The sequence below is a fragment of the Bubalus kerabau genome, chromosome 5 (genome assembly GCF_029407905.1).
Source record: "Bubalus kerabau isolate K-KA32 ecotype Philippines breed swamp buffalo chromosome 5, PCC_UOA_SB_1v2, whole genome shotgun sequence".
NCBI classification, from domain to species: domain Eukaryota; kingdom Metazoa; phylum Chordata; class Mammalia; order Artiodactyla; family Bovidae; genus Bubalus; species Bubalus kerabau.
This window is the reverse complement of record NC_073628.1, coordinates 115,917,835-115,942,653: the sequence shown is the minus strand read 5'-3', so window position 1 is coordinate 115,942,653 and position 24,819 is coordinate 115,917,835. Positions and strand designations below refer to the sequence as shown.

Genomic DNA, 24,819 nt, shown 5'->3' with positions numbered 1-24,819 from the left:
GGGTCGCAAAAGAGTAGGACACGACTTAGCGACTAAACAGGCAGGATCAGTGTGGTTCTGGAGCCAGTCAGTATGGTGGCAGCTTCCTGACCTCTAGATTACAGCTGAGGCCATGTGTTCCTATGGCCAGTAGCCACAGTCTTAGCTTTGTGATCCCTCAGCTTCCTGATACAGTGCTATTGTTTTAGGGGTCATTTGTAGGGGCTCAGCCTAGAGCCTGCCCCTTAGATCTTCCAAAGACTTGTAAGCACCTAATCCCCTGTGTCAAATATACTTACTCTTAACACAGCTGAAATGAAATGAAACAAAAATAAAAACTAGGAAAAAATAATTTACAAGATAGGTAGAGTGACTTTTAGTATCTGCAACCTGACCAGTAAGAGCAGGCACCCACTGACCTCCAGGAAAAGTGATCCAAAGCTTTTGTGGCTTGGTGAAAACTGTACTTCTCTTCTTGAGGCCATTTGGTATGCACAGAGCTGAAAAAGTAATGTATGAAATTGAATAAGGATCCCAAGATCCTTCTGAGAGGGCAGAGACCAAGACTTCCACTCCTTCCTAAGATCCAAACTTAGGGAATCCTGGGGAGTGGCCCTGACCAAGATCTGTTGGAAGTAAAGAACTCCAGGGGAGCAGAGGGTACCTGTTAAGGTGATGGCTGGTTCTGGCCTGTCACGTGACTTGAGTCAGATGCTTCTTCTTTTAATTTCAGCATTATGATTATTATTTTGGAGTATAATTGCTTTACAATGTTGTGTTACTTTCTGCTGTACAACAAAGTGAATCAGTTATATGTATACATATATCCCCACCCTTTTGGACCTCCCTCCCATCCCACTCTCATCTCACCCGTCTAGGTCATCACTGAGCTCTGAGCTGAGCTCCCAGAAGTCTCTCTCTTTCTTTTTAAATTTTTAATTGGAGGAAAATTGCTTTAAAATGTTGTGTTGGTTTCTGCCGTCCAATAATGCAAATCAGTCATAATTATATATCTCCCCTTCATCGTGAGCCTCCCTCCCCACTTCTATCCTACCTCTCTAGATCATCAGAGAGCACCAGGCTAGCATAGCATGGGGCTTTGGGGAGCAATGGCTGTGTGAGCACCAGGAGATATTTAGCCTAGGATCAGGGCTGTTCAGGGACCATGTCAGCAGAGAAGATTTTGCGACAGCAGCAGACAAATGTGACAGGGCCAAAGCTAGCATTCAGTAGCACATCCTGGAGACCAAGCAAGCACAAACAGACTGGCCAGAATTTCTAAGTTTCTTTCTCAGCTTTGTACCTGGAAACAAGAGTAGCTTCCTCTGGGCTGAAGAAGATCCTTAAGGTTTGGAGGGAGAGGGTAAAGAGGTCTCAAGAGGGAAATACTGAACTTTTTGGTAATAGGAACCTTTGAGGAGTTGAAAAATTCATTGGAGAAATAAGAATTATGAACTTATTTGTACCCCAAACTGGTGAAGTGGGTTGCCCAAGTTATAGGCACAAAAGAAAAACCTAACTACATTCAAAATTAAAATTCTATGTGTACATGAACCCAGGACAAAAATTAATTAAAAGGTAAATAATAGATTGGGGAATTACCTGCAATAAATAGGAGAACTTATTTAGATGATAAAGGAATACATTAAGACCAAATAGGTAAATAAGCAAAACACAGAAATGGATGATTTACCAAGGATGCAATGAATTAATAAATATATGTAGAACTATCCAACCTCACTAATAGTCAAAGGAATGGAAACTGAGACATATTTCTTCTTTCTACTAAATTATAGGAAATTATTATATTAATACCTAGTGTTGATCAGGTTGGGGTTTAATACTCTGCGTTTCTAGGTGAAAATTTGTAAAACTCTTTGGGAAAATATTTGGCAATATTTATTTTAGAAATGTATATAGCAAAGGTTTCTAGTTTTAAATGGCTTATCAAAATCTGTATTTATCTTTCCTACCCCCCACAACATCCTGTTGAAATAATAAGAAACAATAAACACATTTACAGCAGCCCTGAAAAATCAGAAAATTGTGTCTCTAACTGAAGCTTCTGTATGCGAAGAAGCTGTTGAGGGCAGATTCATGGTGAACACAAAGAACCCATGGCTGCATAACAGATGGCAGAGAAGACATCCACAATGATAAGTGTTCCTACCAGAAATACACATATGCACAGATACAAGTATATTCTTTGTAGTATTATTGTGATTGCAAAGATTTGATAAATATCCATCAGTAGAGGAAATGTTAAGTGAATTACATCCACAGCAGTGGATGAATATGTCCATCAGACAGAGCCAGAACTTGCACTCAATAGCACACTACGTGAAAATGAAAGTGAACGTTGATCAGTTGTGTCTGACTCTTTGTGACCCCATGGACAATACAGTCCATGGAATTCTCCAGGCCAGAATACTGGAGAGGGTAGCCATTCCCTTCTCCAGGGGATCTTACCCAGGGGTCAAACCCAGATCTCCCGCACTGCAGGCAGATTCCTTCCCAGCTGAGCTACTAGGGAATACCTAGTACACTACGTAGCACCAACCAAATGCAAGCAGACTGGCCAGAATTTCTACCTTTCTTTCTCAATGTTGTACCTGGAAACAGTAGTAGCTTCCTCTGGGCTGAATAAGATCCCTAACGTTTGGAGCGAGAGGGTAAAGAGGTCTCAAGAGGGTGAAAATGAACTTTTTGCTAATAGGAATATTTGAGGGGGGTTGATTAATTAATTAGAGAAATAAGAGCTATGAACTTGTTTGTACCCCAAGCTGAATTACATGTTACATGAATTACAGTTCTTCCACGGAATACTATGAAGTTGTTAAAGAGAATGAGGTAGAGTAAGATTCCATTTATATTAAAGATTGTATGTATGAAATTAACATCTGAAAATGTTCATTTGTTTAATGCAACATTCCTATTTCTGGTAATATATTCAGAAGGAAATGAAACAGAATAAGGAAACATTGGAATCAGAGAAATATTCACCATAGTGTTATTTATAACAGAAAAAATGGAAATAAGTAATTGCTAATGATACAGGAATCATTATTTTATTCATAGTACAGGGACTCAATGACACATTGGATAACCATGATGGTGTGGTCACTCACCTAGAGCCAGGCATCCTGGAGTGTGAAGTAAAGTGGCCTTAGGAAGCATTACTACAAACAAAGCTAGTGGAGGTGATGGAATTCCAATTGAGCTATTTCAAATCCTAAAATGAAGAACTAAAGAGCCTCTTGATGAAAGTGAAAGAGGAGAGTGAAAAAGTTGGCTTAAAGCTCAACATTCAGAAAACTAAGATCATGGCATCTGGTCCCATCACTTCATGGCAAATAGATGGGGAAACAGTGGAAACAGTGGCTGACTTTATTTTTCTGGGCTCCAAAATCACTGCAGATGGTGACTGCAGCCATGAAATTAAAAAACGCTTACTCCTTAGAAGGAAAGTTATGACCAACCTAGACAGCATATTAAAAAGCAGAGACATTACTTTGTCAACAAAGGTCCGTCTAGTCAGTTCAGTTCAGTTCAGTCGCTCAGTTGTGTCCGACTCTTTGCGACCCCATGAATTGCAGCATGCCAGGCCTCCCTGTCCATCACCAACTCCCGGAGTTCACTCAGACTCACGTCCATCGAGTCAGTGATGCCATCCAGCCATCTCATCCTCTGTTGTCCCCTTCTCCTTCTGCCCCCAATCCCTCCCAGCATCAGAGTCTTTTCCAATGAGTCAACTTTTCACATGAGGTGGCCAAAGTACTGCAGTTTCAGCTTTAGCATCATTCCTTCCAAAGAAATCCCAGGGCTGATCTCCTTCAGAATGGACTGGTTGGATCTCCTTGCAGTCCAAGGGACTCTCAAGAGTCTTCTCCAACACCACAGTTCAAAAGCATCAATTCTTCAGTGCTCAGCCTTCTTCACAGTCCAATTCTCATATCCATACATGACCACAGGAAAAACCATAGCCTTGACTAGACGGACCTTTGTTGGCAAAGTAATGTCTCTGCTTTTGAATATGCTATCTAGGTTGGTCATAACTTTCCTTCCAAGGAGTAAGCATCTTTTAATTTCATGGCTGCAGTCACCATCTGCAGTGATTTTGGAGCCTCCAAAAATAAAGTCTGCCACTGTTTGCACTGTTTCCCCATCTATTTCCCATGAAGCGATGGGACCGGATGCCATGATCTTAGTTTTCTGAATGTTGAGCTTTAAGCCAACTTTTTCACTCTCCACTTTCACTTTCATCAAGAGGCTTTTGAGTTCCTCTTCACTTTCTGCCATAAGGGTGGTGTCATCTGCATATCTGAGTTGATTGATATTTCTCCCAGCAATCTTGATTCCAGCTTGTGTTTCTTCCAGTCCAGCGTTTCTCATGATGTACTCTGCATATAAGTTAAATAAGCAGGGTGACAATATACAGCCTTGACGTACTCCCTTTCCTATTTGGAACCAGTCTGTTGTTCCATGTCCAGGCTATGGTTTTTCCAGTAGTCATGTATGGATGTGAGAGTTCGACTATAAAGAAAGCTGAATGCCAAAGAATTGATGCTTTTGAACTGTGGTGTTGGAGAAGACTCTTGAGAGTCCCTTGGACTGCAAGGAGATCCAACCAGTCCATTCTGAAGGAGATCAGTCCTGGGTGTTCATTGGAAGGACTGATGTTGGGGCTGAAGCTCCAATACTTTGGCCACCTGATGGGAAGAGGTGACTCATTTGAAAAGACCCTGATGCTGGGAAAGATTAAAGACAGGAGAAGGGGATGACAGAAGATGAGATGGTTGGATGGCATCACTGATTCAATGAACATGGGTTTTGGTAGACTCCAGTAGTTGGTGATGGACAGGGAGGTCTAGAGTGCTGCAGTTCATGGGGTCACAAAGAGTTGGACATGACTGAGCAACTGACCTGAACTGAAATCCTAAAAGATGATGCTATTAAAGTGCTGCACTCCATATGCCAGCAAATTTAGAAAACGCAGCAGTGGCCTCAGGATTGGGAAAGGTCAGTTTTCTTTCCAATCCCTAAGAAAGGGAATGTCAAAGAATGTTCAAACTACCAACTGGGCTCATTTCACATGCTAGAAAAGTAATGCTCAAAATTCTTCACGCTAGGCTTCAACAACACATGAACTAAAAACTTCCAGATGTTCAAACAGAATTAAGAAAAGGCAGAGGAACCAGAGAGCAAATTGTCAACATCCGTTGGATCATAGAAAAAGAGAATTCCAGAAAAACATCTACACCATAGACTACGCTAAAAACTTTAACTGTGTGGATCACAACAAAGTGTGGAAAATTCATAAAGAGATGGGAATACCAGATCACCTTACCTGCTTCCTGCAAAACCTGTATGCAGGTCAAGAAGCACCAGTTAGAACCGGACATGGAACAACAGACTGGTTCTAAATTGGGAAAGGAGTACGTCAAGGCTGTATATTGTCACCCCTCTCATTTCACTTACATACAGAGTGAGTCATAGTCACTCAGTAGTGTCCGACTCTTCACGACTCCATGGACTGTAGCTCACCAGGCTCCTTTATCCGTGGAATTCTCCAGGCAAGGATACTGGAGTGGGTAGCCATTCCCTTCTCCAGGGGATCTTCCCAACCCAGGGATTAAACCTGCATCTCTTGCATTGCAGGCAGATTCTTTACCATCTGAGCCACCAGGGAAGCCCATATACAGAGTACATCATGAGAAATTCCAGGCTGGATGAAGCTAAAGCTGGAATTAAGATTGCCAGGAGAAATATAACAGTCTCAGATATGCAGATGACACCACCCTTATGGCAGAAAGCGAAAAGAAACTAAAGAACCTCTTGATGAACGTGAAAGAGGAGAGTGAAAAAGCTGGCTTGAAATTCAACATTCAAAAAACTAAGATCATGGCATCCAGTTCTATCTTTAGGGCAAACAGATGGGGAAACAATGGAAACGGTGACAGACTTTATTTTCTTGGGCTCCAAAATCACTGCAGATGGTGACTGCAGCCATGAATTAAAAGACGCTTGCTCCTTGGAAGAAAAGCTATGACCAACCTAGACAGCATATTAAAAAGCAGAGACATCACTTTGCTGACAAAGGTCTGTCTAGTCAAAGCTATGGTTTTTCCAGTAGTCATGTACAGATGTTAGAGTTGGACCATAAAGAAGGCTGAGCCTATGGCTGATTCATGTTAATGTTTGACAGAAAACAACAAAATTCTCTAAAGCAATTATCCTTCAATTAAAAATAAATTAATTAAAAGATTAAAAAAAAAAAAGGCTGAGCGCTGAAGAATTGATGCTCTGGAACTGTGGTGCTAGAAAAAACTCTTGAGTCCCTTGGACAGCAAGGAGATCAAACCAGTCACTCTTAAAGGAAATCAACCTTGAATATTCATCGGAAGGACTGATGCTGAAGCTGAAGCACCAATACTTTGGCCACCTGAGGTGAAAAGCCAATGCACTGGAAAAGACCCTGATTCTGGGAAAGATTGAGGGCAGGAGAAGGGGGCAAAAGAGGATGAGATGGTTGGATGGCATCATCAGCTTAATGGACATGAGTTTGAGCAAGCTCCGGGAGATGGTGAAGGACAGGGAAGCCTGATGTGCTACAGTCCATGGAGGTCACAAAAACTCAGACACAACTGAGTAAGTGAACAACAATGACACATTGCAAAATTATTGTTATAATTATGAAGACTCTATCCTATTATGGAAAAACGTTTAAGTGGACAAACTTGGACATCAGTTCATGTAAAATATGATAACAACCCGGCAAAAAATTGAATGTGCAAGAACAAAGAAATGGACTATTCAGTTCTGGATTGGGAGTGGAAGTGGTGTTAAGGATTACAGATACTTTTCCCCTTTATTTTTATAACTTTCTGTAATTCTGTTCTATAGTACATTTTTTATAAACTCCCCTTTGTTCTATAAATCCTCTTTAGATTAATTCTTAGGTTTTTCAGTAACTCCAGTCACTTTGATAATCCTCTCCCATGACCCCATCCTACCATGGTAAACATCACCAATTGTTTACCACGTGCAAGCTTCTCTTTGGGGTTGCAGGACGGTGTCCATGGTTACATGGGGAGCATGTGGGGAAGGAGTCCAGGCCTGAGCTAGAGGGCCCAGGTTAGATTCCTGGTTTAGTGAAACTTTAGATAAGCTCACTTAGCCTCTTTGAAATTCCCATTTCCCATTTCCTTATAGTAAAGACCTTCCTACTTGTACTGTTAACCCTGTTGTGTAAATGTTTCTCTTCAGCATTGCCTTGTTACTTGGAGTCCACTTCATGTAGTATCTGTCTGAATTTCTTTTCAGACCTAAATTCTTTTGATGGCTGTCCAAGTAAATAAGGAAACTGTCTTATTTATCTTGTATTTCCCACAGCATCTAGAAAGGTATGTGTACATTGTGGGTACTCATATTTGTTAAATCAAAGTCACACATATGAAAGCACCAGGCAAGCCCTTCATAAAAGCAAAGAATGACTGTTTATTTACTTATCAATTTTTTGTAGAATTGTAGAATTTTGTAGAATAATAAATTGTTCAATTTATTTAAATGGAAAAAAAAAAAAAAACAGTTTACCCATTTCTCCCTGGCCCCAACCTCTGGCAACCACCAATTTGAGCCTGGTTTTGTTTGTTTGGGGCTTCCTTTGTGGCTCAGCTGGTAAAGAATCCACCTGCAATGTGGGAGACCTGGGGTCAATCCCTGGATCGGAAAGATCCCCTGGAGAAGGAAATGGTAACCCACTCCAGTTGCACAGAGGAATCCCATGCACAGAGGAACCTGGCATGCTACAGTCCATGGGGTCGCAAAGAGTCAGACATGACTGAAGCGACTTAGCACAGCACAATGTCCTTAAGGCTCATCCATGTTGTGGCAAATGGCAAGTTTTCATTCTTTTTTATAGATGAATAATCTCTCTATCCATCTATAAATCTACTTATCAATCATAATTTATTGTCCATTCATCCTCTGATGGACATATTTCCCTTTCTTGGCTATTGAAAAAAATGTTGTAATGAACATAGGAGTGCATATAGCTTTTTAAGTAGGTGTTTTTCTTTTGGGGATAAATACCCAGAAGTTAGAATTGCTGGATCATGCAGTAGTCCTATTTTAATTTGTTGAAGAACCACCCTACTATTTATTTTTCATAGTGGCTGTATCAATTTACATTCCCACCAACAGGTTACAAGGGTTCCCTTTCTCTATATCCTCACTGGTATTTGTTATTTCTTGTAATTTGATGATAGCCATTCTAACAGGTATGAGGTGATATCTCCTTGTGGTTTCGATTTGCATTTCCCTGATGATTAATGATGCTGAGCATACTTCCATGTATTTGTTGGCCATCTGTAAGTATTCTTGTAATAATGTCTAATCAGATCTTCTGCCCATCTTTTAATCAGATTGTTGTTTTGCTACTGAGTTGTACAATTCTTTATATATTTTGGATATTAGCTCCTTTTCTGATAAATGATTTCATAATATTTTCTCTCACTCAGATAGTTGTCTTTTCATCTTGTTAGTGGTTTTCTTTGCTGTGCAGAAGTTTTTTAGTCTGATTTCGTCCCACGTGTCTATTTTTTGGTCTGATTTCATCCCACATGTCTTTTCTGTCTGATTCCATCCCAGTTGTCTATTTTTTGGTCTGATTTCACCCAACTTGTCTATTTTTGGTCTAATTTCATCTCATGTGTTTAGTTTTGGTTTTGTTGCCTTTGCTTCTGTTCAGTTCAGTTCAGTCGCTCAGTCGTGTCCAACTCTTTGCGACCCCATGAATCGCAGCACGCCAGGCCTCCCTGTCCATCACCAACTCCCGGAGTCCACCCAAACCCATGTCCATTGAGTCGGTGATGCCATCCAACCATCTCATCCTCTGTCGTCCCCTTCTCCTCCTGCCCTCAATCTTTCCCAGCATCAGGGTCTTTTCAAATGAGTCACCTCTTTGCATCAGGTGGTCAAAGTATTGGAGTTTCAGCTTCAACATCAGTCCCTCCAATGAACACCCAGGACTGATGTCCTTTAGGATGGACTGGTTGGATCCCCTTGCAGTCCAAGGGATTCTCAGGAGTCTTCTCCAACACCACAGTTCAAAAGCATCAATTCTTCGGTGCTCAGCTTTCTTTATAGTCCAACTCTCACATCCATACATGACCACTGGAAAACCCATAGCCTTGACTAGACAGACCTTTGTTGGCAAAGTAAAGTCTCTGCTTTTTAATGTTCTGTCTAGGTTGGTCATAACTTTCCTTCCAAGGAGGAAGTGTCTTTTAATTTCATGGCTGCAATCACAATATGCAGTGATTTTGGAGCCAAGAAAAATAAAGTCTGACACTGTTTCCACTGTTTCCCCATCTATTTCCCATGAAGTGATTGACCAGATGCCATGATCTTAGTTTTCTGAATGTTGAGCTGTAAGCCAACTTGTTCACTCTCCTCTTTCACTTTCATCAAGAGGCTTTTTAGTTCCTCTTCACTTTCTGCCATAAGGGTGGTGTCATCTGCATATCTGAGGTTATTGATATTTCTCTCGGCAATCTTGATTCCAGCTTGTGCTTCTTCCAGCCCAGCGTTTCTCATGATGTACTCTGCATAGAAGTTAAATAAGCAGGGTGACAATATACAGCCTTGACGTACTCCTTTTCCTATTTGGAACCAGTCTGTTGTTCCATGTCCAGTTCTAACTGTTGCTTCCTGACCTGCACACAGCTTTCTCAAGAGGCAGGTCAGGTGGTCTGGTATGATCAACATTATCCATTCCTTTTTTCAAAGTTAAAACTGATGTATTAGTTTCAGGTGTACAACATAATGATTCCATGTTTGTACACGTTGTGAAATGATCACCCCAAGAAGTGTAGGTCACATCCGATACTACACATGGTTATAATTTTTTTCTTGTGATGAGAACTTTTAAGATCCACTCTCTCTTATCAACTTTGGAATATACCATTTTTCTATAATTAAATTTATTTATTTTTAATTGAAGGATAATTGCTGTACAATATTGTGTTTGTTTCTGCCAAACATCAACATGAATCAGCCATAAGTATACATATGTCCCCTCCCTCTTTAAGCTCCCTCTCACCTCCCCATCCCAGCCCTCTAGGTTGTTACAGAGCCCCACGTTGAGTTCCCTGAGTCACACAGCAAATTCCCACTGGCTATCTATTTTATATATGGTAATGTATATGCTTCCATGCTACTCTCTCCGTACATCCCAACCTCTCCTTCCTCCCTGACCCTGTGTCCATACGTCTTCTCTCTGTATCTGTGTCTCCATTGTGCTTAGTCACTCAGTCGTGTCTGACTCTTTGAGACCCCATGGACTGTAGCCCGCCAGGCTTCTCTGTCTGTGGGGATTCTCCAGGCAGGAATACTGGAGTGGGTTGCCATGCCCTTCTCCAGGGGATCTTCCCAACCTAGGGATCAAAACCAGGTCTCCTGCATTGCAGGTGGATTCTTTACTGTCTGAGCCACCAGGGAATCTCCATGTGTTTCCACTGCTGCCCTGCAAATAGGTTCATCAGTACTACTTTCAAATTCCATATATACATGTTAATACACAATATTCGTTTTTCTCTTTCTGACTTCACTCTGTATAATAGGTTCTAGGTTCATCCACCTCACTAGAACTGACTCAAATGCATTTGTTGTGATGGCTGAGTAGAATTCCTTTGTGTATATACACCACAGTTTCTTTATCCATTCATCTGTCGATGGATATCTAGGTTGCTTCCATGTCCTAGCTTTTGCAAATAGTTCTGCAAGGAACTCCAATGCAATGGGGTATGTGTGTCTTTTTCAATTATCATTTTCTCAGGGTATATGCCTAGTAGTGGGATTGCTGGGTCATATGGTAGTTTTATTCCTAGTTTTTTAAGTATTCTCCATATTGTCTTCCATAGTGGCTGTATCAATTTACATTCCCACCAACAAGAGGGTTCCCTTTTCTCCACACCCTCTCCAGCATTTACTGTTTGTAGATTTTTTGATGATGGCCATCTGACCAGTGTGAGGTGATTTCTCATTGTAGTTTTGATTTGCATTTCTCAAATAATGAGCAATGTTGAGCATCTTTTCACGTATTTATTAGCCATCTAACATGTATGTGTTCTTTGGAGAAACGTCTGTTTAGGTCTTTTTCCCACTTTTTGATTGGGTTGCTTGTTTTTCTGGTATTGAGTTGTATGAGCTGCTTGTATATTTTGGAAATTAATCTTTTGTCAATTGTTTTATTTGCTATTATTTTCTCCCATTCTGAGGGTTGTCTTCTGCAACACAAGATTAACTTTAGTCACCTGTGCTACATATTCATCTCCACAGCTTATTTACTTTGTAACTGGAAGTTTGTACCTTTTAACCACTTTCCCCCTTTTCTCCCACCCTGTAACCCATGCCTCTGGCAACCACCAATCTGTTCAGTTTCTACCAGCACATTATTCAGTCTTGCTATCTTAACTGAAGGCCCAGTCCCAGTGAGGAGGGACATAATTAGTGCCAGTAAATAGCAGCTTGCTTGTTATTATTGTACTTTTTCTCATAGGTAAGCAGGTGGCATCCAACCTGGAAGACCAGAGAAGCTGTCTGTAGCCCCACTTACTAGTGGTGTGGCCTTAGGTGAGTCACCCCTTCTCTCTGAGCCTTGGCTACCTCATCAATGAAATGGAGTTGATGATGGCCCCATTATTTCACAGAGCTCTTATATTAAAAAACTCCTATCAAAAGATTATTTTTCACTTATTCATTCTGTGACATTCATGAAAGATCTACTCTATGATAAGTGCTGAAATAGGAAAGTGTGACCCGGCCCCTACTGTGGTGTTGGGACTCTTGAGAGTCCCTTGGACTGTAAGGAGATCCAACCAGTCCATCCTAAAGGACATCAGTCCTGGGTGTTCATTGGAAGGACTGATGTTGAAGCTGAAACTCCAATCCTTTGCCCACCTGATTCGAAGAGCTGACTCATTTGAAAAGACCCTGATGTTGGGAAAGATTGAAGGCAGGAGGAGAAGGGGACGACAGAGGATGAGATGGTTAGATGGCATCACCGACTCAGTGGACATGAGTTTGGGTGGACTCCAGGAGTTGGTGATGGACAGGGAGGCTTGGCGTGCTGCGGTTCATGGGGTCGCAAACAGTCAGACACAACTGAGCGACTGAACTGAACTGACCGGCTCCTGCCCTCAAGGACCCCACACTCTAGTGAACAAGACAAAGAGATAATAATAATTTTTTTAAAAAGAATATAGTGTGGTAAATTCTGGTAGTCTGATGGAGGAGACAACTGGCTCTATCTCAGCAAGGTTTCATGAAGGAAGTGGCACTTGAAAGAGATGGAGGCAGTGGGGAGGGGGATATTATGAAAAAGAAGGTGTGGAATCACATTGATTAACGGAAAAAATGCAGCACAAAAACAGGTCTTTAAGAGACAGGTCTTCAGATATTGACAAAAAACTATCATAGCCTGTCCTCTCATTCTTTCTCCAACATCTTCTCCCAGGCAAACTCAACAAGCCCAGTGTCTTCAACCATTGTTCACTTGGTTGGCTGTGAACACGGTCCATTCTCTTTATGCCCCAATGACTTACAAGTCTACATATGTCACATAATCTCTATAACCAATTTATTAACTATAGCATAATTAATACCTTATTTTAAAGCCATTTATACTTTCTAGAATTCCAGGAGTCTGTAAGCTACACTACAAATCAGAAGTCTCATCGTCCGTTCACATAGTGATGTATGGGCTTGTCTCATGGACATGGAAAAAGTATGTCTGTGAAGAGAGTATAAGGCGTAGGAACGTGTACTTGCTCATGAAGAGATTCTGTGCACTGCTGGTTTAATGTTATTAGGAGACAGTGAAAACCTCAACTCTAGTGGTGTCTTATTAAATCTCAAGGGATCCTGGTGGGTAGGTCAGACTAGGTCAGATATCATTTTTTAACTCTCTTTAGGCTCAAAGTTCTCAGAACTGACTTTGATGGAACTGAGTGCTTTCCTGTGATTGTAAATTAAAAGGAAAAGCAAAATGAACAGAAGCAAAGTTCCCCTGGAAGGAAACAACAGCCCAGCCACAGGAGTTGGAGGTGCTGCTGCTTAAATACCACACTGGGCATCGGGCAGACGGCAGAGCCTCACCACACGCTAGGTGGCTATTGTTGGCCCCAGGCTGCTGACTGCTGTTCATTCTCACTCTTAGTGTGGGGCATTATTTGGATGAATGAAATCCCCTTTAAAGCCCCTTCTGTGGGTGAAAAGAGCCTGGTCCTTGAAGGATAGCTGGAGGGGGACGCTGGCCCCAGGGCTGTCAGTTTCATTCACCGTGGCCACAGCCAGCATTTGCTAAGGTAGCAGGGGGGCACTGCGGGCCAAGTCCCACCTGGGACACCAGCTGTCCTAGCTCTCACACTCTCAGTTGTCTTCTGCGTCTGCCTAGCACAGCAGTAGTAGTGTTACCTCCTGTTCAGCCTGTCACTTCGGGGCCTTGTCCTTGCTGTGGCCCACTAGGGAATTAAAGGAGGGAAGATGCCTGATTTCCACAGTGTTGGGAAAACTGGACGAACACATGCAAAAAGAGAAAAGATACTGGACCACTATCTTACACCATATGCAAACGTTAATTCAGAATGAATTAAAGACAAATGTAAGACCTAAAACCACAAAAACTCCTAAGAGAAAATAGGCGATAAGCTCCTTGACAGTCTTGGAGATGATTTTTTGAATCTGACACCTACTGACTATGCCAAAGCCTTTGACTGTGTGGATCACAATCAACTGTGGAAAATTCTGAGAGAGATGGGCATACCAGACCACCTGACCTGCCTCTTGAGAAACCTGTATGCAGGTCAGGAAGCAACAGTTAGAACTAGACATGGAACAACAAACTGGTTCCAAATAGGAAAAGGAGTACGTCAAGGCTGTATATTGTCACCCTGCTTATTTAACTTCTATGCAGAGTACATCATGAGAAACGCTGGGCTGGAAGAAGCACAAGCTGGAATCAAGATTGCCGGGAGAAATACCAATAACCTCAGATATGCAGATGACACCACCCTTATGGCAGAAAGTGAAGAAGAACTAAAAAGCCTCTTGATGAAAGTGAAAGAGGAGAGTGAAAAAGTTGGCTTAAAGCTCAACATTCAGAAAACTAAGATCATGGCATCTGGTCCCATCACTTCATGGGAAATAGATAGGGAAACAGTGGAAACAGTCACTGACTTCATCTTTCTGGGCTCCAAAATCACTACAGATGGTGACTGCAGCCATGAAATTAAAAGATGCTTACTCCTTGGAAGGAAAGTTATGACCAACCTAGATAGCATATTAAAAAGCAGAGACATTACTTTGTCAACAAAGGTCCATCTAGTCAAGGCTATAGTTTTTCCAGTGGTCATGTATGGATGTGAGAGTTTGACTATAAAGAAAGCTGAGCACCAAAGAATTGATGCTTTTGAACTATGGTGTTGGAGAAGACTCTTGAGAGTCCCCTGGACTGCAAGGAGATCCAAGCAGTCCATCCTAAAGGACATCAGTCCTGGGTGTTCATTGGAAGGACTGATGTTGAAGCTGAAACTTCAATACTTTGACCACCTGATGCGAAGAGCTGACTCATTTGAAAAGACCCTAATGTTGGGAAAGATTGAGGGCAGGAGGAGAAGGGGATGACAGAGGATGAGATGGTTGGATGGCATCACCGACTCAATGGACATGGGTTTGGGTGGACTCTGGGAGTTGGTGATGGATAGGGAGGCCTGGCGTGCTGCAGTTCATGGGGTCACAAAGAGTCAGACACGACTGAGTGACTGAACTGAACTGAATGTTGATCATAGATATTCATTATCCATTACAATCCTGTAAAGTGGGAATTATTATTTCCACCTTACAAATGAGGAAACTGAAGGTCAGGGAACTTGCCCAAAGCCACACATTTCCTAACTGGCAGAATTAGGGTTTGGACCCTGATCTATGTGGCCCCAAAGCTCATTAATCTCAGCACATTACTGCTCGGCAGAGTAAGCCTTTATTTAGGACTACTAAATGTTATTTCTGGAACAGGAAGATGGGCTTTTGATGGAATTTTCACCAGGGGCACTTTTGGGAAGTGAGAAGCTGCTGAAACAGAGCGGTCTAGTGACTTGGGAGGCAGAGAGACCAATACCAGTCATGACTGGAGGTGTTCAAGCATTTGATGGGAACCCAAGCTTGGTGGTTGAAATAGATGACTTTTATGGTTTTTATCCTAGTTCCTCCAACATTTGTGGGGCCCAGAGCAAGATGACAAATGGAGGTCACAGACTATATGTCTAAATATCTCAAAGTTAAAAATCAGGCTACTGCTGCTACTGCTGCTAAATCGCTTCAGTCGTGTCCAACTCTGTGCGACTCCATAGACGGCAGCCCACAAGGCTGCCCCGTCCCTGGGATTCTCCAGGCTAGAACACTGGAGTGGGTTGCCATTTCCTTCTCCAATGCATGAAAGGGAAAAGTGAAAGTGAAGTTGCTCAGTCGTGTCCGACTCTGAGTGACCCCATGGACTGCAGCCCACCAGGCTCCTCTGTCCATGGGATTTTCCAGGCAACAGTACTGGAGTGAGGTGCCATTGCCTTCTCGGAAAAATCAGGATGTTCATGTGAAATAAAAAGATTCTAGAGAGGGGAGGAGCCAAGATGGAGGAGGAGTAGGACGGGGAGAACACTTTCTCCCCCACAAATTCATCAAAAGAGCATTTAAACGTCGAGTAAATTCCACAAAACAACTTCTGAATGCCGGCAGAGGACATCAGGCACCCAGAAAAGCAGCCCAACTCTTCGAAAGGAGAGAGAAGAAATACAGCTCCATCCACCAGAACATCGACACAAGCTTCCCTAACCAGGAAACCTTGACAAGCCACCTGTACAAACCCACACACAGCGAGGAAACGCCACAATAAAGAGAACTCCACAAACTGCCAGAATACAGAAAGGACACCCCAAACTCAGCAATTTAAACAAGATGAAGAGACAGAGGAATACCCAGCAGATAAAGGAACAGGATAAATGCCCACCAAACCAAACAAAAGAGGAAGAGATAGGGAATCTACCTGATAAAGAATTCCGAATAATGATAGTGAAATTGATCCAAAATCTTGAAATTAAAATGGAATCACAGATAAATAGCCTGGAGGCAAGGATTGAGAAGATGCAAGAAAGGTTTAACAAGGACTTAGAAGAAATAAAAAAGAGTCAATATATAATGAGTAATGCAATAAGTGAAATTAAAAACACTCTGGAGGCAACAAATAGTAGAATAACAGAGGCAGAAGATAGGATTAGTGAATTAGAAGATAGAATGGTAGAAATAAATGAATCAGAGAGGACAAAAGAAAAACGAATTAAAAGAAATGAGGACAATCTCAGAGACCTCCAGGACAATATTAAACGCTACAACATTCGAATCATAGGGGTCCCAGAAGAAGAAGACAAAAAGAAAGACCATGAGAAAATACTTGAGGAGATAATAGTTGAAAACTTCCCTAAAATGGGGAAGGAAATAATCACCCAGGTCCAAGAAACCCAGAGAGTCCCAAACAGGATAAACCCAAGGCGAAACACCCCAAGACACATATTAATCAAATTAACAAAGATCAAACACAAAGAACAAATATTAAAAGCAGCAAGGGAAAAACAACAAATAACACACAAGGGAATACCCATAAGGATAACAGCTGATCTTTCAATAGAAACTCTTCAAGCCAGGAGGGAATGGCAAGACATACTTAAAATGATGAAAGAAAATAACCTACAGCCCAGATTATTGTACCCAGCAAGGATCTCATTCAAGTATGAAGGAGAAATCAAAAGCTTTTCAGACAAGCAAAAGCTGAGAGAATTCTGCACCACCAAACCAGCTCTCCAACAAATACTAAAGGATATTCTCTAGACAGGAAACACAAAAATGGTGTATAAATTCGAACCCAAAACAATAAAGTAAATGGCAACGGGGTCATACTTATCAGTAATTACCTTAAACGTAAATGGGTTGAATGCCCCAACCAAAAGACAAAGACTGGCTGAATGGATACAAAAACAAGACCCCTACATATGTTGTCTACAAGAGACCCACCTCAAAACAGGGGACACATACAGACTGAAAGTGAAGGGCTGGAAAAAGATTTTCCATGCAAATAGGGACCAAAAGAAAGCAGGAGTAGCAATACTCATATCAGATAAAATAGACTTTAAAACAAAGACTGTGAAAAGAGACAAAGATGGTCACTACATAATGATCAAAGGATCAATCCAAGAAGAAGATATAACAATTATAAATATATATGCACCCAACACGGGAGCACCGCGGTATGTAAGACAAATGCTAACAAGTATGAAAGAAGAAATTAACAATAACACAATAATAGTGGGAGACTTTAATACCCCACTCACACCTATGGATAGATCAACTAAACAGAAAATTAACAAGGAAACACAAACTTTAAACGATACAATAGACCAGTTAGACCTAATTGATATCTATAGGACATTTCATCCCAAAACAATGAATTTCACCTTCTTCTCAAGCGCACATGGAACCTTCTCCAGGATAGATCACATCCTGGGCCATAAAGCTAGCCTTGGTAAATTCAAAAAAATAGAAATCATTCCAAGCATCTTTTCTGACCACAATGCAGTAAGATTAGATCTCAATTACAGGAGAAAAACTATTAAAAAATCCAACATATGGAGGCTGAACAACACGCTGCTGAATAACCAACAAATCACAGAAGAAATCAAAAAAGAAATCAAAATTTGCATAGAAATGAATGAAAATGAAAACACAACAACCCAAAACCTGTGGGACACGGTAAAAGCAGTCCTAAGGGGAAAGTTCATAGCAATACAGGCACACCTCAAGAAACAAGAAAAAAGTCAAATAAATAACCTAACTCTACACCTAAAGCAACTAGAAAAGGAAGAAATGAAGAACCCCAGGGTTAGTAGAAGGAAAGAAATCTTAAAAATTAGAGCAGAAATAAATGCAAAAGAAACAAAAGAGACCTTAGCAAAAATCAACAAAACCTAAAGCTGGTTCTTTGAAAGGATAAATAAAATTGACAAACCATTAGCCAGACTCATCAAGAAACAAAGGGAGAAAAATCAAATCAATAAAATTAGAAATGAAAATGGAGAGATCACAACAGACAACACAGAAATACAAAGGATCCTAAGAGACTACTATCAACAATTATATGCCAATAAAATGGACAACGTGGAAGAAATGGACAAATTCTTAGAAAAGTACAACTTTCCAAAACTCGACCAGGAAGAAATAGAAAATCTTAACAGACCCATCACAAGCACGGAAATTGAAACTGTAATCAAAAATCTTCCAGCAAACAAAAGCCCAGGTCCAGACGGCTTCACAGCTGAATTCTACCAAAAATTTAGAGAAGAGCTAACACCTATCCTGCTCAAACTCTTCCAGAAAATTGCAGAGGATGGTAAACTTCCAAACTCATTCTATGAGGCCACCATCACCCTAATACCAAAACCTGACAAAGATCCCACAAAAAAAGAAAACTACAGGCCAATATCACTGATGAACATAGATGCAAAAATCCTTAACACAATTCTAGCAATCAGAATCCAACAACACATTAAAAAGATCATACACCATGACCAAGTGGGCTTTATCCCAGGGATGCAAGGATTCTTCAATATCCGCAAATCAATCAATGTAATACACCACATTAACAAATTGAAAAATAAAAACCATATGATTATCTCAATAGATGCAGAGAAAGCCTTTGACAAAATTCAACATACATTTATGATCAAAACTCTCCAGAAAGCAGGAATAGAAGGAACATACCTCAACATAATAAAAGCTATATATGACAAACCCACAGCAAACATTATCCTCAATGGTGAAAAATTGAAAGCATTTCCTCTAAAGTCAGGAACTAGACAAGGGTGCCCACTTTCACCATTACTATTCAACATAGTTTTGGAAGTTTTGGCCACAGCAATCAGAACAGAAAAAGAAATAAAAGGAATCCAAATTGGAAAAGAAGAAGTAAAGCTCTCACTGTTTGCAGATGACATGATCCTCTACATAGAAAACCCTAAAGACTCCACCAGAAAATTACTAGAACTAATCAATGACTATAGTCAAGTTGCAGGATATAAAATCAACACACAGAAATCCCTTGCATTCCTATACACTAATAATGAGAAAACAGAAAGAGAAATTAAGGAAACAATTCCATTCACCATTGCAATGGAAAGAATAAAATACTTAGGAATATATCTACCTAAAGAATCTAAAGACCTATATATAGAAAACTATAAAACACTGGTGAAAGAAATCAAAGAGGACACTAACAGATGGAGAAATATACCATGTTCATGGATTGGAAGAATCAATATAGTGAAAATGAGTATACTACCCAAAGCAATCTATAGATTCAATGCAATTCCTATCAAGCTACCAACAGCATTCTTCACAGAGCTAGAACAAATAATTTCACAATTTGTATGGAAAAACAAAAAACCTCGAATAGCCAAAGCGATCTTGAGAAAGAAGAATGGAACTGGAGGAATCAACCTACCTGACTTCAGGCTCTACTACAAAGCCACAGTTATCAAGACAGTATGGTACTGGCACAAAGACAGAAATATAGATCAATGGAACAAAATAGAAAGCCCAGAGATAAATCCACGCACATATGGACACCTTATCTTTGACAAAGGAGGCAAGAATATACAATGGATTAAAGACAATCTCTTTAACAAATGGTGCTGGGAACTCTGGTCAACCACTTGTAAAAGAATGAAACTAGAACACTTTCTAACACCATACACAAAAATAAACTCAAAATGGATTAAAGATCTAAACATAAGACCAGAAACTATAAAACTCCTAGAGGAGAACATAGGCAAAACACTCTCTGACATACATCACAGCAGGATCCTCTATGACCCACCTCCCAGAATATTGGAAATAAAAGCAAAAATAAACAAATGGGACCTAATTAACCTTAAAAGCTTCTGCACATCAAAGGAAACTATTAGCAAGGTGAAAAGACAGCCTTTAGAATGGGAGAAGATAATAGCAAATGAAGCAACTGACAAACAACTAATCTCGAGAATATACAAGCAACTCCTACAGCTCAACTCCAGAAAAATAAATGACCCAATCAAAAAATGGGCCAAAGAACTAAATAGACATTTCTCCAAAGAAGACATACAGATGGCTAACAAACACATGAAAAGATGCTCAACATCACTCATTATCAGAGAAATGCAAATCAAAACCACTATGAGGTACCATTTCACACCAGTCAGAATGGCTGCGATCCAAAAGTCTACAAGTAATAAATGCTGGAGAGGGTGTGGAGAAAAGGGAACCCTCTTACACTGTTGGTGGGAATGCAAACTAGTACAGCCACTATGGAGAACAGTGTGGAGATTCCTTAAAAAACTGGAAATAGACCTGCCTTATGATCCAGCAATCCCACTGCTGGGCATACACACTGAGGAAACCAGAAGGGAAAGAGACATGTGTACCCCAATGTTCATCGCAGCACTGTTTATAATAGCCAGGACATGGAAGCAACCTAGATGTCCATCAGCAGATGAATGGATAAGAAAGCTGTGGTACATATACACAATGGAGTATTATTCAGCCATTAAAAAGAATACATTTGAATCAGTTCTAATGAGGTGGATGAAACTGGAGCCTATTATACAGAGTGAAGTAAGCCAGAAAGAAAAACACCAATACAGTATACTAACGCATATATATGGAATTTAGAAAGATGGTAACGATAAACGTGTATGTGAGACAGCAAAAGAGACACTGATGTATAGAACAGTCTTATGGACTCTGTGGGAGAGGGAGAGGGCGGGAAGATTTGGGAGAATGGCATTGAAACATGTAAAATATCATGTATGAAATGAGTTGCCAGTCCAGGTTTGATGCACGATACTGGATGCTAGGGGCTGGTGCACTGGGACGACCCAGAGGGATGGAATGGGGAGGGAGGAGGGAGGAGGGTTCAGGATGGGGAGCACATGTATACCTGTGGTGGATTAATTTTGATATTTGGCAAAACTAATACAGTTATGTAAATTTTAAAAATAAAATAAAATTAAAAAAAAATTAAAAAAAAAAAAAGCAAGAGAGTTCCAGGAAAAAAAAAAAAAAAGTTTCTATCCTCCTGCCTTGATAAATATACTTTGTAACACCTGGACATCCAGGCTCAATTGGAGACTGCCAAGACTACTTGGAATGTCACCCTGAAATGAGGCAGCCTGCAGAGAGCTGGCCCAGTAGCCAGTCTGCAGCCCAGTCCCCTCCTCTTTCTACTGCAGACCTGCTCTGTACCCATGAGGGGCCTCATGTACATGGAGTGTGGACTCTCCAGGTTGACAGTCCAGGCTCCATTCACTGTCCCTGAAGAACTGCCTCTTGGTCACCTGCACAGAAGGATGCATACCTGTGGAAGAACAGACAAGGGAGAAGAGGCCTGAACAGGTCCCAGAAGCACCTCAGGGCTGTTTGGAAAGGGCAAAGGAATGGTTTAAAAGAGAAGGCACAGACCCCTCCTTTGGACCCCACAGACTTGTCCGCTCATCGGAGATGGTATGGCCGAGGAAACCCAGCACCGGGGCCTCTCTTGCCTGGTCTAAGGGCTTCTTCCAATATGAGAGTTCCATGATGTTAAGTTCCTGGGTCTTTCCTTTCTTTTGGATGTTTATATTATCTGAGTTTAAGACCAAATCCTCTGTCTGGGACAAAGATATCTAGGATGGATAATTCTGAGCTGGGGATTAGGGAAGCTTTGCTATTGCTGTTAGACTTTGAGTGCAACAGCCTAAAAAGAAATATTGCTGGAGAAAACCCAGACAAAACAACTGGTGGAAATAAATTCATCTCCTTTTGTTTTTGCACTTTTCTCCCTGCCTGGCTGCCCATACAAAGTCCTTTACTTATCAGAATGTTCTGGGCTTTCGAGTATTTTCCTCCTCTATCCTACAAGTTTCTTCCACTGATCTCTCTCCTTATTCTTTTTTTCTTTTTAATTGAAATATAGTTGATTTGTAATGTGTGCCCAGGTCTGCTGTACAGCAAAGTGATTCAGTTATACACATTTATAAATTCTCTTTTTATATTCTTTTCCATTATGGTTTACCACAGGATGTTGAATATAGTTCCCTGTGCTGTACAGTAAGACCTGGTTGTCCATGCATTCTAAATGTAATAGTTTGCATCTTCCAACCCCAAACTCCCAGTCCATCCCTCTCCCTCCCCTCAGCCCTTGGCAACCACAGATTTGTTCTCTAAGTTGATGAGTTCTGTTTTGTAGATAGGTTCGTGTCATATTTTAAATTCCGCATATAAATGATATCATATGGTGATATGATATCACTCTTTCTCTTTCTGACTTATCTCACTTAGTGTGATAATCTCTAGTTGCATCCTCTCCTTATTCTCTAACGTTCCAAAGGCCACCACCTTCCCAAGTCTGTCCGGGATCTGAACTAGAGTTGCCTTCTCCACCTCCCACCCACCCTGCCTAGACCTTTGCTATAATAATCATCTTAAACAGAAAGCCCAGTCTCCTTGAGGGATGACGGTCTGATCAGCAGAAGGGTAAGCCTGCTCTCTTAGCAGCCACAGAGCCAGGTGTGCCTGCTCACCAAACCGACTGGCCTTGTGTCCCAGTTTATATCTGGGTGGAGAGTGCTGTTCAGCGCTGGGCTAAGAATGTGGATTCTAGACACTGTGAGCTAAACTTGGGTTGAAATACTGGCCCACAGCTTATTAGCTTTGTAATCTTGGGCTTCATAATGACTTCAGTTTTTCCATCTCTAAAATGGGGATGATAATTTTAACTATGTGACAGGGCCATTAGGAGGACTTAATGAACATATTCCCAAAAATCTCTTAATTTTGCAGTGGCTAGCAGATTCCAGCTTCTCAAAAAAAAAAAAGTAAGCTGTTATTAATAATACTTCCTACTTCTATTCACAGTACTCATTCCACCCCAAGGCTTGGAGCCTTGGCATTATTTCTGATATCCTTTAACTGTCTCTTGTATTTAATCTGTATCTTTCTTTCTATGTCAACTACCACAATCTGAGTTGAGGGTCACATTTCAAATAGCTTGTCCCCATTTGCAGCAACATGGATAGACCTAGAGATTATCACACTAAGTCAAGTCAGAAAGAGAAAGACAAATACCATATGATATCACTTATAAGTGGAATCTAAAATATGACACAAATGAACATATCTACAAAACATAAACAGGCTCACAGACTTAGAGAACAGACTTGCGGTAGCCAATGGAGAGGGAGCACAGGGAGAAGGATTAGCAAATGCAAACTCATATATAGGATGGATAAATAACGAGAGTAGTTCCCTGCTGTATAGTACAGGGAACCGTATTCAATATCCTGTGATAAACCATAATGGAAAAAGAATATGTATACATCAGTGTGTAACTGAGTCATTTTGCTGTACAGCAGAAATTAACACATTATAAATCAACTATGTGTGTGTGTGTGTGAGTCGCTCGGTCGTGTCCGACTCTCTGCAACCCCATGGGACTGTAGCTCACCAGGCTCCTCTGTCCATGGGATTCTCCAGGCAAGAATACTGGAGTGGGTAGCCATTCCCTTCTCCAGGGGATCTCCTGACCCAGGGATTGAACCCAGGTCTCCCCCATTGCAGGCAGATTCTTTACTGTCCACCAGGAAAGCCCAAATCAACTATACTTCAAATTTTCTTTTTTTTTTTTTTAAGAAAGAACTCAAATAGTTTGTCCCTTTCCTACCAACCTCTTCTTTCCACCAATTTTTGTGTGCCGCTACATTCACTTTCCTAAAGCATTCCTTGGTCAGGTCTCTTCTCTCCTCTAAAGAATTCTCAGACTCACCATTGCCCACTACATAAACACAACTTGCCTGTCCAGCCCTCTAGAATGTAGCTCCAGTCTTCCTCTTCACCACTATTTCCCATCATCTAAAATACGAGTCTTCAGTTCAAGCCACATTGGTGAATTCTGCTGGCAGATACCTTGGGTTTAAACCCAGTATGTGCCATTTATCAGTTGTGTGACTCCGGACAGGGCGCTCAATTGTTTTCAAGCCCATGTCGTCATCTTGCAGAACGAGGGTAGTAATACACCCTTGTTACTGAATGACTTTACCTTCCTCCTAGGGCAGCTGTGTGGACCGACTAAGATAATGTAACAGCACTTTGTAAATTTAAATCACTCTGCAAATATAAAGTTTTTAGTCCATGCAGGTCTCATCTAGGATACTCTCTGTCCTTCTTTTGTAAGGGACAACTCAAGGCAAACTTCCTCCCAGCTGGCTGGTCAAACTCAGGACTTAATAATGTTTAAAAATGAGAAAAAGGAGGAGAAAGAAAAAAAAAAAGAGAGTGGTAGAAGAAGAGGAGAGAGAAGAATCTGATCTCCTCTCCCAGGAATGCCTTGGAAGATTTTTGAGATGAAGTAACTGGAAGTTTTCACTTATTTTAAACTGATCTGATGACTGACCAGAGCCATCTTTGGGCTCATAGAGGGCGTTTCGGTGACATAAGTGTCTACAAGGAGACCATGCTGTCAGGCTGAAGGGTCGGGCCTTGCTGGGAAAGCACTGGCAGAGCCAGACTGCTTTGTCTGCCGACTTGCTGAGCCTTTTCACTTACTGGGACATCTCTCTTCCCAAAAGCTGCAACTCTGTAATTCCGTATTCCTACATATGACATGCATCACTTCATTCCATTCTTATATAATCCCTGGGATACAGGTCTTATTTCCCCCATTCTAGA

The 24,819-nt window shown here is 41.1% G+C and overlaps 1 protein-coding gene across 3 annotated transcripts in view; it reads right to left on the bottom strand.

Moving 5' to 3' along the window:
* Positions 1–24,819, bottom strand: part of LOC129653286 (protein FAM163A) — a 105,315-nt gene that overhangs the window by 28,792 nt on the left and 51,704 nt on the right. The window contains exon 1 of one of the 3 annotated variants that reach the window (XM_055582834.1): positions 399–481. The exons of the other annotated variants lie outside the window; for them this stretch is intronic. The gene's annotated coding sequence lies outside the window, so the exon portion shown is untranslated. Of the gene's footprint in view, positions 1–398; positions 482–24,819 lie in introns of those variants that run through there. 3 annotated transcript variants of the gene reach the window in all.